At 47.4% G+C, this 16810-nt stretch overlaps 1 long non-coding RNA gene across 1 annotated transcript; it reads right to left on the reverse strand.

Annotated features, from left to right (window-relative positions):
• Positions 1–917: 917 nt before the first annotated feature.
• LOC142842607 (uncharacterized) lies at positions 918–11291 on the reverse strand. Its single transcript, XR_012909408.1, has 3 exons — positions 11241–11291; positions 10109–10246; positions 918–1158 (listed from the first exon to the last, which is right to left on the reverse strand). It is a non-coding gene; the product is annotated as an uncharacterized LOC142842607 (long non-coding RNA).
• Between the last annotated feature and the right edge of the window lie 5519 nt (positions 11292–16810).

Genomic DNA, 16810 nt, shown 5'->3' on the forward strand with positions numbered 1-16810 from the left:
GAAAACACGCACTAGAGATGCTATCTCCCTGTCTCCCTGTCTCCTTGTCAACAGCGACACAGTAAGGCTCCAAACAGGAGGGCGACTCTGCCACACAGGAGAGTGAGAAGGAAGGAGCTGTGTTCACTTCCTTTTTTGATTTTTGGGAGGCCAACTTTCATTTCCCCAAAGAACATGCGTATGTGAACCGCTAACCCGTGGTAAGAGCTGGGGATGAAACCCCGAGCTTCGGAACAAATTGTGCAAACTCGAAATGCTGAAAATCTCACAGACTCAATACATTCTGCCTGCGGCCACACACACCTCAGAGATGCAGGCATAAGGTGGGGTTGAAGGGTATAGCAGATGGGCTGCGTGTCTAAGAGCTGTTTGACTAGCTCATCTCCAGGTCTCCGTAACAAGAATTAAAGATCACACAAAAATCTCTGATGCATTTTGGCTAGACGTGCAGCCTCTTCTTGCCCTTTGACTATAAATGTCTGGAGGAAATGAGTCCATGTTTGGCCCATGACCTCATTTCCACTGTTTTTCCACAATGCCAAGGCTGCTCATGAGGACACTTCCCCAGTGGGTCAGCAGGGCCAACAGTAGAAGCCAGTGGCCAAGCAACACCACCCCAACTCCTGTCTCTGAGGTAAGCAGTCATACCTTCTCCAGATGGAGAGCAAAGATGTTGGGGACATGCAGCATGAAGAGACCCTGGCTGTGAAATCAGATGGCTGGGTGGGGTCACTAAATACCCGCAGAGAAACCTGATGGTGACGGCAATAGAGATTTGCATGACTGCACCCCAGAAATGAGTCACCCGCCTGAATCAGCATAGCATCTATTATGGATGACGTTTGCCAAGCAAGAGAGATAAATTGAGTGCTTTATTTTGAACCAGTGACAAAGATGTATGACTTCTATTCCATCAGCAGATCAATTCCGGGCCAATAATAAGGCACGACACCCAAGGGTTCATCAAAGCCCAATGATGGTTCTGGAGTGATGGCTTGCTGTGTGAGCCCGGGGACCTGAGTTCAAATCCACAGAGCTAGGTAAGGTAGCGCATACCTGTAATCCCAGCACTTCTACAGCCAGATGGGAAATGGAGACAGAGGATTCCTGGATGCTCTGGACCAGCGTGATAGACACAGAGTGAAACAGCAAGGAACCCTGTCTCAAAAAAGGTGGAGGATGAAGGACCAACACCTAGGGTTGTCCTGACCTCCATGTTGTAACACACATGTGCCAACATGTATACACACATGCACATATGAACACACACACACAGCTTACAAGAGGGAGCTAATAGGTAAGCTTCCCGGGGAATGGACACCTGAAACAGCCTGTGTGTGCACAGAAAGTTAAGTAAATTCATCCCTGCTTCTCGGTCCTTCAGTTTCACAGGACAGTAAGAGGACAATTCTGGGCAGGTCTCCGTGCCGACACTGTGGAATGTGTCTCAGACTATCTGAGTCTGGAAAGAGAACTTCATGTCTGCCACCAGCAAAGCCCCTCATGCTCCTGACCCATCTCATCTGATCTTGACAACTCACCATCTTACAAGATAGAGAGGCGAGGTTCCTGGGGGTGGGGGCAGCAGCTAGAAATGGAGGGAATGTGGACGGCAGACTCCTGACCACCAGTAGGCCACTGAGTCACACACAACATTCAACAGTTCCTTTCTCATCTGGAGGCAGAGAAATGCTTCAGAATCCAGCAATGCCAGTCCTGAGGCCATGGTCAGTTCTTCCCTGGTTCTATTACATGCACATGCCACACCCATATAACTATACATTCCGTAGGCACACAGATATATACACTACATACATGCATAGCTGCACATACCTAGCTACACACACGTGCACAAGCCAAATGCACATAACTGTGAATAGCGCATACATCCAGTCATAACTATATAGCACACACACATACATGCTACACTTGTCACATATACATACATCTACACACAGCAACACACATATACATATAACTACACACATCGACACACACAGCTACACACACAACATGCATGTTAATACACAGACTGCACATATACACCACACATATATCTATACATATCACCTGTACACCAATAGCTATACACATAACTCACACGTCGCACACAGACACATAACCACAAAAACATGGAACATGCACACATACCTTCACAGGCGAACATGGGCACATGCAGAAACATAAGCATGTAGACACATATGTGTAAATAAGTACATAAACCAGTCCAGGTCAGCACCTACACATATGTACTCAGATACACCCTCATACACACTCTCGCTTGTGCATGCAGACAGGACCACCCTCCTCTCTTCTTCGTGAAGTTATGGTGATTGTTCCTTTATATATATATGTTGGGGGGATAGCAAGGGTTGGTGGAGTTTGGTAAGGGCAGTGATGTGACGAACTTATCATCAGGAAAGCGTGGTAGAGGACTCCCCGGGCAGGAGCTGTGCAAACATGAGGAAAGGAGTTCATCACAGCCCCCACAGCGTCCAAGTGAAAAGCCAGGCCTGCTTGTAACCTGTGTGCATCCTAAGTATGCCTGGTCCTCAGAAGTCAGAACAGGGAGTCAGCGGCTAACCAGCATTGCCCGGCAGAAATAGGCGGGTCCTAGAGCTGACTGGCCAGCCAGCTTAGCTGAAATGGCCCCTTCAGGCTCGAAGCAAGAAGGCTGACAGTCTGCTGTCCTGCTCTGGCCTCTCCCTGCATGCTCCCACGGGCACATAGGCACTCACAGCCAGGGGTAGCCACAAGCATATCACACACAGGGAAAGGCAGGTAGGGAACACCTGCCCATGGTCAGTGTGTCAGCGTGGGCCGAAGAGCAGCCCTTTGAGGTGTGGGTGGGGTTTGCAGAGCATACTCGGCTCTGGACGGGCCGTGCAGCAGCTTTTCTGACAGCGTTATAGAGCTCACGGATCCTGAGAACAGTGAGGATACAATGCTTTCTATCTCGGCAGCAAAGCCACACATGAGGAACCACCATTTCAAACAGCTAACAACTATGAAGAAATAGCAAACCTGGGGCTGGAGGAACAGCTCATAAGTTACCGGTACTTAGTTCTCCTGCAGAGGACCCAGGCTTGGTTCCAGCATCTGCACAGTGACTTACAGCCCCCTCTGCAACCCCAATTCTAGGGAATCAGATGCCCTTTTCTGACTTCTGTGGGCACCAGGCACACATGTGATGCACACACATATTTGCAGGTGAAGCACTCATATACATGTAAATAAATCTTGAAGGAAAAGCAACATAAACCCTCACCAGACACCACCAGCTTCCTTAGCACTGGTCCACCACGAAGGTTGCACGCAACAAGATAATGTTGCTAATTAGATATGCATGGTCTCCAAATATCACCTTGTCAAGCTACATGTAAATAATTTTTAAAGATAAAGACATAAAAGTAAAAGTTTATGAAATTAGTATAAAAAAATAAAGACGCAGGACCTGAACCTAAAAGCCTATAGTTTATTTAGTGCAGAAAGCAAGAATTCCAAAAATAGAAGAACCGTATTCTGCACAGCTTCACAATCACTAAGCAGTTGCTGAAACGGCAGGAGTGACATGGCATCCTAACGGGAAGTTGGCTCAAGGGCCCCTTGATGGCATGTGACACGCGGTGGGAAGGGCAGATGTTGGTGTCCAGGAGCAGGAGACAGAGGCCAGAAAGGTCATTTTGCAAGAAACAAGCTGGGAAGCAAAGAGGCTAAGCTAAGGGACTAAGGGACAGGGCAGATCAGGATGGGGAGGGCCTGGCAAAGCAGCGTGGCTGGGAGAATTCCCTGCTAGGTAGGTGCAAACACCACTGAGAAACCCGGGCTTTACTTGATGGGAATCAGTAAGTTGGAGGCTTCAAGGAAAGTATGACAATGCGCAAGGGGAAGTTCTGTGCACACAGGGTGGGAGAGGGGCAGAAGCCGGGTCTGCAGAAGCTCTGGGGAATGGAGTTACCCACTGTGAGGAGGGAAAATAGAAACAGACAACAGGAAGCAACTTCCCCTGCAGGCCAGAGGCTGGCTGGATATTGTAGATGGAGAGGAAATTCAAAAATAACCTAGCCGTCTTTGGTCTCAGCAACTGGGACACAGGAGTTCACCTGGTGATTAGGGTGCCGGAAAAGAAAACAGTACAAGGGAAGCATCGTGTGGACCTTGGATATAGATATATTTAGCTATACATAGTTGTGGATTTCTAAGTAGTGGATTTCCTCCAAAAATAATAGGAAGTCACTGGCTAGACAAGGTCTGGACAAGTAGAAGAAAATATAAGTCATTCCACACAGGGAAAGACTTGGGTACTAAAGACAAGGCTTTAGAAAGAGTCCCAGGCTAGGCTTAGACCACCTGACCCATAAGAATGAAGGTCTGCAGTCATTCAGATTCAGCAGAAAAATTGCTGAATGAAGGCTGGGGTGTCGCTCAGTAGGTAGAGTGCTTGCCTGGAGTGCACAAAGGACGCCTTCAATCCCAAGCCCCCAACACAGCTCACTGGATGTGGGGGAACACAACTGCAAGGGAGGCAGGAAAACCAGAAGTTCAAGGTCATCTTGGCCACGTAGCAAGTTTGAGGCTAGCCTAGGTTTCCTGAGACCTTCAAAACCAAGATTGTCACCAACCCGCAAGCAGTCAATAGAATGTCACAGGAGCCTCTTTCTTAGCCTATTAAACATTTTAGATATTTGCTTATCTTCCTCCTTTATCTCTTAATAATCTCTCAGGGAACAATCTGAAATAGAAGAGTTGCAACAATGCTTCCCTTTTGGCCACATCCTGGGAGTTTCCCTCTGCTCCGTGACAATTTCTCAATGCATCCTTGTTTCTGGTGACCTTGGCAATTAGAGGGTAGTGTTGATAGATGTCCCTCGGTTGTATTTTGTTTTATTTTTTCTTACATTTGCTCTAGTGAGTGGACTACAATCGATGGTTGTGGGAAAGAAGGCCTAGAGGAAGCCTGTCATGCTTGTCCCTCATCCCACAGGCACAGGCCACCGTGTGATTTGTTACTGGTGGTCTTTGCCTTGATCACTGGCTGAGAGAATATGCAACTCAACTCTCTGCTTAAAGTTAGCAGGCTGGAAACCCACTGACCACTTTTATCTATGCCTTCAACATGAAAATTCGTGTATTAGCTTTGTGCACAATAGAAACATGAAGGAGAACACTGGGATCCAAGAGTATTCTGGTAATCAACTGGAAAACTGAAGCTGAGGAGGATATGAATTCACAGGCGTTCAAAAATAAATAAATGACATAAGTAGAGACTGGCGGAGATGAGGCTTACGGCCAACCATGCGAGACCGGGAGAGAGGCGGGGAATTTGACCGACCAGCAGCCCAAGGCATGATGGTATTGCCACACAAAACCAGAGGATGAAAATCCGGCAAGAAAATGTCTACCTGTCTATGTATGAGGCAGACGCATGGCCAACACACACGCACACGTTTGTATCTATCCTTCAAAAGAGTGTATAAGGAGAGGGGGAAGAGCCACGAGGGACAGATGGGATCATGGTCTTAAAATACTAGCAGGGATTAGATGTACCCTGTGTCACTACAGGGGACGGAATTCATCCCAGGGAGGCTGGGGATCATTCCCAACTGGTGGGGCTGAACATGATGGGCCTCAAAGAATCTCTCCCATACTTTCCCAGTGTCGGGGGACGGCAGACTCCTGGTCACAGGTATGCCACATGAAATGAAAGGACAACCCTAGAGCCACATCCTAGAGAGCGGCGGGGAAACAGACAATAGGCTGCCCAACGGGGTCACTGGTGAGAGATTCTCCATGTAAATACAAATGAACAATTAAGATGAGGAATTCAAGGGCCTGGAACAAGAGTGGGGTAGGAAACATGTGACAATGAAGTCCAATCTACAGGCCAAACTTACTTAAAAGCATGAAGAAAATGTACACATGAGGGCAAAGACTGAAAGGTAAAGCTGGTTTGATTAGAAGGAAAACTTCCAGAGAAATAGAGCGGACCAAATGTCAGACAAGATCATTACCAAGAGAGGGGTTCCCATTCGTGTGAGCACTGCCAAGGACAGGGAAGGGACACAGATTCTGTGGGGTTCAGAGGAGAGCTGAACACGGTGAGTGAGCTGCCAGGGGAGACATTAAAAACTAGGGTCAAGGTGCCAGGGCTGAAATGGCTTGTTCGGGTGCCAAACGACACACACTTGACTCAACGTAACAGAGTAAGCTGCTGGCGTTCTTGTATATGCGTGTTTTTAATTTAAAATAAAAGGTAATTTTCAAGAAAGGAAAACAGACAGTCTGGTCCATGAAATTGAAGCCAAGAGCACAGGACTAAAAGACTCCTGTAGAAATTGCTGCAAAGCTTCTGACCTCTGTGTGCCTTGATTCCGCAATCCATAAGGAGAAGGGCCTGGACTCTGGACTTCTAAGGTTGCATACAGTTCTAACTATTTTTAAGAAGAGAATCCGTTAAGACAAATCAGAATAAGCGCTGCATTCTAAAGTGTAGCTGAAGCCCCATCCCAAGCCAAGTGTATGGTTTCTTTAACGTCTTTGTTAGCAGAAGGAAAAGGAGAACAGAGTGGAAACACTGAAGATTGCGATCAGGACCTTACTCCTACCAGGCATGCAGTTCAAACGGAGCTGAGGAGAGGAAAATGGGTTCAAAGCTCACAAATATAGAAGCCAGAAGCGAGTCAACCTGGATACGTGGCAAGCCCTCTCTACGGGTGCCGGGATGACATGATGGCAGTGGCTTCAGAAAGGAACTCAGCACACAGAGGCCAGCGCTATTTTGGTGTGTACGTGGAAAGACATCCTGTCATGGGATATTATATCCCGAGTGGAGGCCTCAGGGCACAGAAGCAAGTGGACTCTTGGGGGTAGAATCTGGGAGTGAGCTGTCTCCAGACTGTGGGCCTGGCTCACCACAGGAGCTCAGAAAATGCTGGCTAAAAGAATCTGGAGGAGATGACAGTGGAGAAAGTGGTTCACTGGAAAAGGTGAATCCGGTAAAACAAGGACAAACACGGCATCATAAGACATGCCTTTACGGTGGTTGCTCTCTCACCACCTATGTGCCCGGTAAGACAACAATGGATACAGCGTCATATGACATGCCTTCATGGTGGTTGCTCTCATAGCAATACCTGGACTGATTCTGAGTCAAAGACTCCAAATCAAAAGAATCTTTGTAGGACTGAGGAGATGGCTTCAACAGCAAAGTTTTGGCCTCTGAGGTATGAGGACCCGAGTTTTGACACCAGCCACTGTGTAAAAAGCTGAGCATGGTGGCATAAGGTGGCGGCCACAGCCACTGAAGGCAAAGACAAAAAGATCTCTGGGGCTCCCGCACCAGCCAGCCTAGTAAATCAGGGGAAGACCCTGTCTCAGAAGCGTAAGGTGGAGAGAGATTGCGTGAGACACCCAACTTTAGCCTCTGGCCTCCATGTGTCCATTCTCAGGTGTGCATACACACCTGCGCATGCATGGACACACAGGGGATCTAAGCAATCAGAAACTGAATGTGTGTACCAGCTATTATCAAGGAACATGGAATTATTGCCCTGAAAGATCAAGAGCCCCATCAAAGCTACAGATAATGACATAATCAGGCCACAGTCCAGTGAGTGGCTCCCGGGATGATCCCACACTGAACCCCCAAACCTTCCAGAGCCCTAGCTGGACACAGCCTGGTGTGGGGTCAGATCTGATTCTGTCCTTTGATTCCATGATGTAATTTGACACGAGAAAGGCCACCAACCTCTTTGGATCATAGTTCCAGATCTAAAATCTAGACATTTCAAGACTCAACCCTCAGAGCCCTGGTCGCAATGCCTTAAATAATCAGATATTTGGTGCCCAAGATGGTCACAGCCAAGTCAATACCTCATTGCGTGTCTATAGGATGCACAGATGAAGGAATGAATATCAATCAAGTCTCCCAAAATCTTTTTTACCCTGGAAAACCTTAAAGGAACAATCAAAAGTGAAGTTCTGCCACTGAAAACCGGAGACTTTGATTCACTGTCACTGAACAAGCTGAAAAATCTCCCTGAGAGACACTTGAACCTTTCAAGAGCCATCTTGGAGTCGTGATGACCTCTCGTGCGTGTTTATACACGAAGATTTGTAATAGCCACTTGAAAGACGAGGGTTTTCTCCCCACAGGGGGCGAAGCTATGTGAAATGTAAGAAAATATTCCCAGTCCAAAGGTCCAAGTATGTAAAATATGGAATGCTGGAGTTATTTCCACACTTGGAAAACACCTTAGTGCTTGACAAACCCACCTTCTGTGGAGCCCGGGGGCAGGCGCCTACAAAGGTGGCCCCTGAGAGCCGACAAGAGCGAGCCTCGCCCTCACCCAGCATTCCAGGCTGAAGGGTGAGCTGCGTTCCTGGGTGGAGACAGATGACATCTGGAGAGGGAGAAAATGGCTCTTGGAAAGGTACTCAAAGAATTCCAAAAAGGCCCCGCAGCCTGGGTCACCCTCTTGTCATAGTTACTCAGGGCAATTCACTATCTTCTCAAAGTAAAATCGTATGACCCCCGTTTCCTCCATGAGGGAATTGTTTGGTTTCTTTGTATGACCCAAAAGACTACATTTATTGTTAATTAACATGCTAACATTACTTTCTACTGTACTGCACACATGAAATGGAATTTAATACTTTCAAATGTGTTTTTTAAAAGGCTGCAAAAAATGCATACCTGAATCCCCCTCCCTTTCTTTCTAGCTGAGAGTAAATTTCCTACCTAGGAAGCTGCATCTCCTTCCACCATCATAAACGACATAATACCATTTATTCTCCAATGATGGAGGGGGATAACAATGAGGCGTTCAGATCACATTTCAAAATGAAGATACTTAATAGTTGAGGAAAAAATAAAAACAGAAAACACACAGCCAAGGGAAAGGGGGGGACATGCTTAGGACTCAAGACCAACATCGTGCATCAGAAAATGAAAAAGATTCTTTATTTTTGGAGCATCTTTAGGAACTTTCTGACTTTTCTGTTTCATTTCCCTTGATCAAAATGAAATATAATTAAAGATTCAGGAATTTCTCTTCTCGGAGACAGGCAGAAGTGACATGCCCGTCTTAGAGACAGCACAAGAGATCCAGCCCACGGTGGACACCACAGGACTTCATGATTCGCTGTGTCCCTCCCGCCTTGATGAAATTCCATCTGATGTTTCTACCCCAGCACACTGTTAATTACTTTTCTATTTACTTAGTAGGCCTGTGAGTGGAAAGCAATCTATTGCCAGGGAGATGTTTGACTCCTATGCTAAGTAGACAGCATTCCGATCCAGTGAGGTTGGAGACAGCCTGGGCCCAACTTTTATCTCGTTGCCATGTCAAATTAGCACCTATCAGACACCTAGTTTGACAGGAATTATATTACTTCTCTGCAAAAACCAGTCTTTCCTGGGTGTCAATAAAACTGAAGCACACGGTGTTCTCTGTTTCTTTAGTCCTGAAAACAATGGGAAGGGTTAACTGTGAAGTCCAAACTCCAAGGAGTGGGGGTGGGTTCGTGACGGATCTAACTGAGAGACATTGGCCTTTTAGTCCACGAGAGTAAATCAGCGGAGGGCTGGTGAGCTGACTCAGCTGACGAATGCCTTCAATCCCCAGAACCCACAGAGGACAGAGAGAGAGAGCCCACTCCCAAATGTTGTCCACTGACCTCACACGTACCTACTCTCCTCCACCACCACACATACGCTAATAATGAATAACATGCTTAAAAAATATGCTAAGATTTAGGAAAATATCTCAGTTTGTAACATACTTGCTGTGCAAGCTTGAGAACCCAATTTCAATCACCAGAATCCAAAAGGGAAAGTCAGGTATGGTGGCACACAATTGCAGTCCCAGTACTGGGGAGGCAGAGAATGGAGGACATTGGGGCTTGCTGACTAGGCAGCTTTGCCTACTGGTAAACTCAAGTGCCACTGGGACTGTGTCTCAAAAAAAAAAATGTGGAGAGCTCCTAAGGTTGACTCTGGTCTACATACACACCATACATACACACCCAATTACACACACAGAGAGTTACATACATATTACATGCATACAGACATACACATCACATCCACACACAAAAATGTGCTGACCTCACAAAGACGTACTGAGAAGAGGGTTGATGTCCAAAATGTCTGCAAAGGTCAGCTCTGTGCCCTTGTACCAGGTTTCCACGGGGCCACAGTAAGGCAGACGACCTGTGCCCACACTGAGGTCACGTGGTGGTCAATCTGAAGGAAAACAGAAGCAGAGATAAGTCTTGGTCTTCCATCCTGTCTCAGCAGCGGAGAAGCAGGCGTGTGGCTGCTCAGCTGGGGGCAGCTATTTAAGGCGAAGAGGAAGGATCCCAAATCTGATGACAATGGAAGATCGGCCTCATTTCTGTTCCTCAAACTGGAGAGCAAAGATCCTGACATCCTCTTCACACAGCCACTCCCTGCTCAGGAGGGGGAACTATGACTCTCTCTGCCATTCAGCCTATTAATGCATTTTGCCTTCTTCCTGTTTGGTGAGTTATCCCTATGCTCAGCGAGTCTGGTTCTGACAAGCTCTGAGCAAAGGTGTAGCGAAAGCCCAGCTATCAGCATTCTATTCCTGCGACCATCTCTCTGTTAGACTCATTTCCTTGCTAGGGTCATAAGTCTACAGAAGGTGACTTCATACAAATGACACCCTAGAGTATCCAGGGACAACCCTAGACTTTAAGAGCATCCCTCCTTGCCTCCCATGGGTCTCAGGTCTCCACTGTCCAAAGATGCCCTTTGCAGTCTGGCGCAGTCATCTGACCCTGCCTTGGAGTCTCAGCAGGCCCCCTGGCAGCAGTATTACCGCGTTTTTCTTCACCTGCTTACCCAAGGGTTTTATCTCCTTTAACCTTCAGGTAACACCCGAAGGTTTACTCTGCCATTCTTACCTGTTTGGATTCCTTTGGGACTCTTGCAAAACCTGCTCATAAGTCCTGTGACCTATGACCTCAGATAGAGAAAACAGAGCCTAACAGGAGATTCTTTTGAGCCCCACTGCCTACAGCTGTCAGGCCCTTGGCCCTTCCTGTTCATGCATCTCCCATGATTCCCTTTCCCTCTCCTTCACAGGTATGGGTGGGACTCTATTCTCCCTTTCCTCCTCCCAGTTCACCTTTGCTCCTGGCTACAGAGCAGGACCCTACCCACAGGCTGTAGAGCTAAGGCTATTTTAGGACGTCTACTAAAGCGTTGTCCATACTTGGAAAAGTCCGTCAGCCATCCAAAGCCTTCTCCCGCAATGCTTGCATTTTTCTTGACCCCCGACCTTGTCAGTGGGGACAGACACTATCTCACTGTCCGAATGTTACCTTTGAGAAGGTTCGGATAAGTCTCTCTCTCTCTCTCGGCAGAAGACTCAATTTTGCATCTATTAATCTTATAAACAGCTGTGAAGTTGAGGAGGCTGAGTTGGGGTCTTAAAGAAGCCAGAGTACTGGGCCAATATAATGAAGCCCCATGATGTCTAGGCATGGCTTTTGGTGATCAGGCACAATTATTTAGGTCTGAGAAAATTATAAATGATGTGCAGGGCCTTTTAAGAAAAGAAGTATGTAGAGTCGCTAGCTCCCGGTACCCCATGTTCATGATCAATCGTCCCCCAGGGCCCCTGACTGGGGGCACCTGCTCCAGCTGGCTCAGGATTTCACCTCTACGCAGGCAACCTTGCCGAGCCTTGAACTCCTCTCTCTTTTCTGTTCTCCCGGTCCTGCCCACAGGACACAGAGACAGCGACAGAGGACAGCCTGGAAAGAGAAGGTGTGCTGCCGTCCTCTTCCGTTAAGACCTGCTTGTCTGCCTTCCTCTTAAATTTGGTTCAGAGGCATAAAAAAAGGGAATTTATCTTTTTTCCCAGATGCAGCAAACAGATGCTGGGCTCAGAGACCTTGCATTGCCGATAAAATAAGTTATAAAAATCTGTAAAGCTGCTGGAAGAAATCAGAATTTCAGCAAATTCTAGTTTTGTGTTTTTTTGTGTTTTTTTATTTTTTTAAAGGCTGCTTCTTTTGATCTTCTCCAGGATGTGGGGAGCTGTATAAAACCCAATCTGTTCGTATTAGCGTGGATTGAATGTGGTTGGAAGAGGGGTGGGGTGGCATATGAGCTGTGATCCTGACAAAGCAGAGGCAGCAACGGGGCCAGTGATAGAGACGGGAGCTGTCGTAATCAATTAGTATTTAACTTTCTGTGCAGACCTCGAAGGTGATGGCTTCTTTAGATTTTAATGTGTGTCTTCAAAGTAATTTTGTAAGCTATTTAAACGCTGCTCCCTTTTACAATCCCACATAATTTGATTATACAAACCCTCTTCTAGTCCTTAGATATGCAAATTCAACATCAAGAAGATTTTCCCCATATTCTGGTAGACTTTGATGCTGTTTGCAGTGATAGGAAGTGACACAGAAGGGGACCAATCACTCTCTGTCCGGGCAAAGGGGCCATTCAGACTTTGGTGGCAACAGTTAAGTGTAAATCCTGATAATTAAAAATAATCTGGAAGCTAGGGGCAGTGGCACATGTCTTTAATCCCAGCACTTAGGAGGCAGAGGCAGGTGGATCTCTGTGAGTTCTTGGCCATCCTAGTCTGCATAGTGAGTTCCAGGATAGCTATAGCTACACAGTGAGATCTTGTCCCAAAGGAAAAGAAAACTCTGGAACTCATAGGCAGGGCAGTGACTGGGGTTTGCAGTCAAACTGCCTTGGACTATTACCCCAAGGGTACGGGAATAAACCCTCTGGACCTCGGTAGACCCCCTATAGAATGGGGGTCCTGACTCCGTGAGGCAGACACAGCTTGAACCAAGTGGCAGTCCTGATCTTTTTTTTACTTCTGCTGCTGTGATAAACAGAAGACAAGTTCTTGGATATAGGGAAGAGGTCGTGCAGGAAGAAACCTCCAAACTCTGAAGCCCAAGGTGGGTGGTGGAGGCAGTGTGACTGTTTGTGTCCGTTGTCACTCAGCATTGTGTCGGAGAGGCCGGTGCAGCCATGTTCCTAAAGCCCGTGTTAACAAAGGATCGCTTGACGATTGAGTTCAAGAGATGTAATCTAGGTATGCTGCCCAGACTAGCCTCAGATTCTTGGGTCTAAGCAATCCTCCTGCCTCAGTCTCTTCAGTAGCTGGGACTACAGGCATGACCACTGCTCTCAGCTATGACCGAGTACGTTTGAGATCCAAAGTTACTGCTCTGAGAAAGGAAATCAGAGAGGTGAGGTTCCTTCACAGAGAAAGCAATGACTGGACCGCGTGAAACACCAAGGTCGTTCTAAGCTCTGATTCCACCCGTGTGACCTGGAAAATAAGCACACCCCCTCTCTGATCCAGGAGCTCCTAGTCCCGGGAGCAGGACGCAACCTTCCCAGGAAGTGGTAATGTCATGCTTTGATACAAGCTCTCAACAGATCCCTGCACACCCACAGAACACTGTGACAGCCTTGAGAGAGGCTTTGTGGAGCTCGGAAACTGAGTTTAGTTATCATGTTGGTAACTTTATCCCTTTGGAACTATTGAGCTACTGGCCTTTAAGTGTCGATTATTCTATGAATTTCCTGATGTCCTTATCTACTAAAATCTTAGGCTCTGGTGATTGGCGGGAAGAGATGTGCGCTGGCTGAGCATGAGGGGGAGCTGGCTTTCTCTAGAAGATTAGAGACACTGTTACTATCTTCTCAAAGACGTAGGCCACACACTTGTTTGGGCGGTTGTCCTTCTCATTTTATAAAACTAGAAATGAGAATTCCCTACCCACCCAAGGGGCCTCACAGCCAAGGAGAAAATGCACACAGAGAGCAGGAATCCTGATTTCAGCTGCTTTTCTCCTATGCTCTCAAGCCCATGGTCACAGGGCTCCAAACCACAAAGTAGAAAATCTTCACCCTTGCAAGGCAATGTTCTCAACTCTTGACTAAGGCCTGAAAAGAGATGGCTTCCACAGAAACTCTAAATCTTTACTGGGAGGACCTGCTGCTGTGAGCTGCCTCTGCGATGAAACCCAGACTCCATGGAAGGGAGGTAAGGCTATCAGCTCCACCATCTCCCTGGCAGTGAGGTAGGACTGTCCTTCAGACACGGCTGTCCATAGGAGGAAGCTGATCCAGACACCCTGGCTTACAGGAGCTGGAATAGGCACCTAAGTGCGTGTGCATCTACCCCTGAGAAGCCCATTCCCCAGTTGGTTCTTGACCACCAACCGAGTCAATGCCAAGAGAGCGACTCAGGTGTCACAAGCACACTGATATATTTTAAATCATTTGTAAGCATTAATAACTTAGATTTGTCCAACCTGGTCTGGAGAGCAAGTTCTAGGACAGCCATGACTGATTGTCTCAAAAAGAAAAAAACAAAAACAAAAACAGATTTGTTACATATGCAATATTCATAAATAGGCTCAGTTTCACATTTTTATTGATTGATGTATCTCAGTGATACCCACCACCGTGCTTATCATTTTTAAAAAGATATTTGAGACTGTACTTAATTTTCACGAATCTTCGGCAGATCTTCCTGAAGATAAAGCTTTTGTAGTTCTATTAGGTGCAGTCTTGCAATGACCAAATTGAGCCTGAGTCCTCATGGAACCAGATTCCATGTGAGGTTCTGCACATGGTTTAAGAGCTTTTGCCCAACTCGTCTCTAGTCCTTCAGGCAGCGCTATGACAATGCCACCTGTCTTGCTTTGTTTTCAGGGACCATATGGGGATATAAAGACGTCTTCAGCATCCCCCAGTATGGAGCCCAGGTTCAGACTCTAGGAGTCATGCCCAAGGAACTCTACACAGTTGTGCCAACAGTTCCTCAAATATGTCCGGGGCTTCTGACTAAATCTATTCTAAGGGTCTCCCAGACCAAAATCACCCCTAGTATTGGGAAGACGTCTTTAGTCTCTTTATTCTCTCAGGAGCGGATAACGTTATTTTCTCATGAGAAGACAAGGAACTTCGCTGTTCTTATGTGGGGTGCAGGTTCATGTGTAGAACACACCCACGCCATTTCTAACAAGGTTGATATTGGTGAATATAGATTACCCTTCCAGGGGTCTAGCTAACTTCTAAAAGTATGAGGAAGTAGGGCTGGGAAGATGGCTCAGTGAATAAAGGACTTGCCAAGCAATCATAAGGACCCGAGTTCAGATCTCAAGAACCCACATAAGCTGGGCGATGGTGGCGCACGCCTTTAATCCCAGCACTCGGGAGGCAGAGGCAGGCGGATCTCTGAGAGTTCGAGGCCAGCCTGGTCTACAAGAGCTAGTTCCAGGAGAGGCTCCAAAAGCTACAGAGAAACCCTGTCTCGAAAAAAACCAAAAAAACCAAAAAAAAAAAAAAAGAACCCACATAAAACCAACTGTGTTTGTGCACACATCTAATCTCAGAGCTTCTGTAAGGAGGTGGGAGGTAGAGACAGAAGACTCCCTGGCACTTTGTAGGTCAGATAGCCTGGCACATGTGGTGCTGAAGAACAGACTGTCTCAAAGAAGGCAGAAAGCAAGGGCGGACTCCCAAAGTTGCCTTCTGACCTCCGTGTGTGCTGTGGCAGTGTGTATCAGAACTCACACATGCAAACACATACAGAGATTTCAAAAGCAAAGAGTACACAAAGGTCCTTTGACAAAAACCACTTTGGGAAACCCTTTCCTGGCGACCCACCTCCAAATCTACTTCTGCCTCCCCCACTCCCATCTATTCACTGTCCAGTTTCAAAAAACCCAAACCCTTTGTCCTCCCCTGCACACAGACTTCCTGAGGACCCCTGTCCTATATCCCTGGCTTGTGTGACTTCCCATTTCCACAGTGACCATGACTGTATCCTGGATAGCCAGTACCTTTGCTTGGGCTGAGTCAACCAAATTCTCCCTTCCTGAAACACACAGGAGGACAGACTGACATCCCTGTAGTAGTGTGTCATGTAGAGTTATAGAACATGGTAGATTTTGGTGACAGAGTCTGCCCCAGTAATCTCCGAGGTGGGCATCTCAGTCTCTCTCTAGTTCTCTATGCGGCTTGAATAGTTGGCTTGCATCCAATCATCACTCAGGAGCCGCAGGAGATGCCGCAGGGGGAAGAGAAGAAGGCCACGCGGTGATGGAGGCGGAGACCTGGGTGACGTGGCCACCAGAAGTTGGGGGATGCAGAGAAGAGCCTCAGTCCCTGGATGACAAGGTGCAGCGCTGCACAGACTCAGTCTTTGACTTCAATCCCTCGGGATGGGGAGAGGTTCATTCTCTTAAGCACCAAGTTTGTGGCCGTCTGTCACAGTAACCCTAGGAAGTGAAGCCACCCTCTGATGACAGCCTGGTAGCTGTAGGGAGTCTCACTTGTGGCCCCCTGCCCCCAGGAGAGACCCCAGTGCACCACCCTGTTCCCGGAGCCTCCCCTTGTTCTCTCATCCACTCACCTGCCTTGGCCTTTGAGCTGGATAACTCAGCTTTTCTCCAGTTCACGGCCATACTGTCCCCTGCCTTTTTTGCAGCTTCTAAGAGGAACAGCCATCCTCAGTGAGCCCTTCTGTGCTGAGCTTAATTCCTCTTTCAGCATTGCGTTCCCTGACATTCTGGAGTTTCCTGGGGATGTCCACACTTCCTTGGCCACCGCAGCCACTGAAAGCTTGGTAGTGGTTTTGGCATCATTTTTGTGGCCCACATGAGTCTAAACAAAAGAAAAGAGGAGGTAGCTATACATCAGACAGTGTGTTGTCCAGAGAGCTCTGAGGCCCCTGGAGTAGGGAGCACCCCGTGTCTGGGGCCTCTGGAGCACAGATCATCTAGCACCAGAGAA

This window comes from Microtus pennsylvanicus, chromosome 1 (assembly GCF_037038515.1).
Source record: "Microtus pennsylvanicus isolate mMicPen1 chromosome 1, mMicPen1.hap1, whole genome shotgun sequence".
In the NCBI taxonomy this organism is placed as follows: domain Eukaryota; kingdom Metazoa; phylum Chordata; class Mammalia; order Rodentia; family Cricetidae; genus Microtus; species Microtus pennsylvanicus.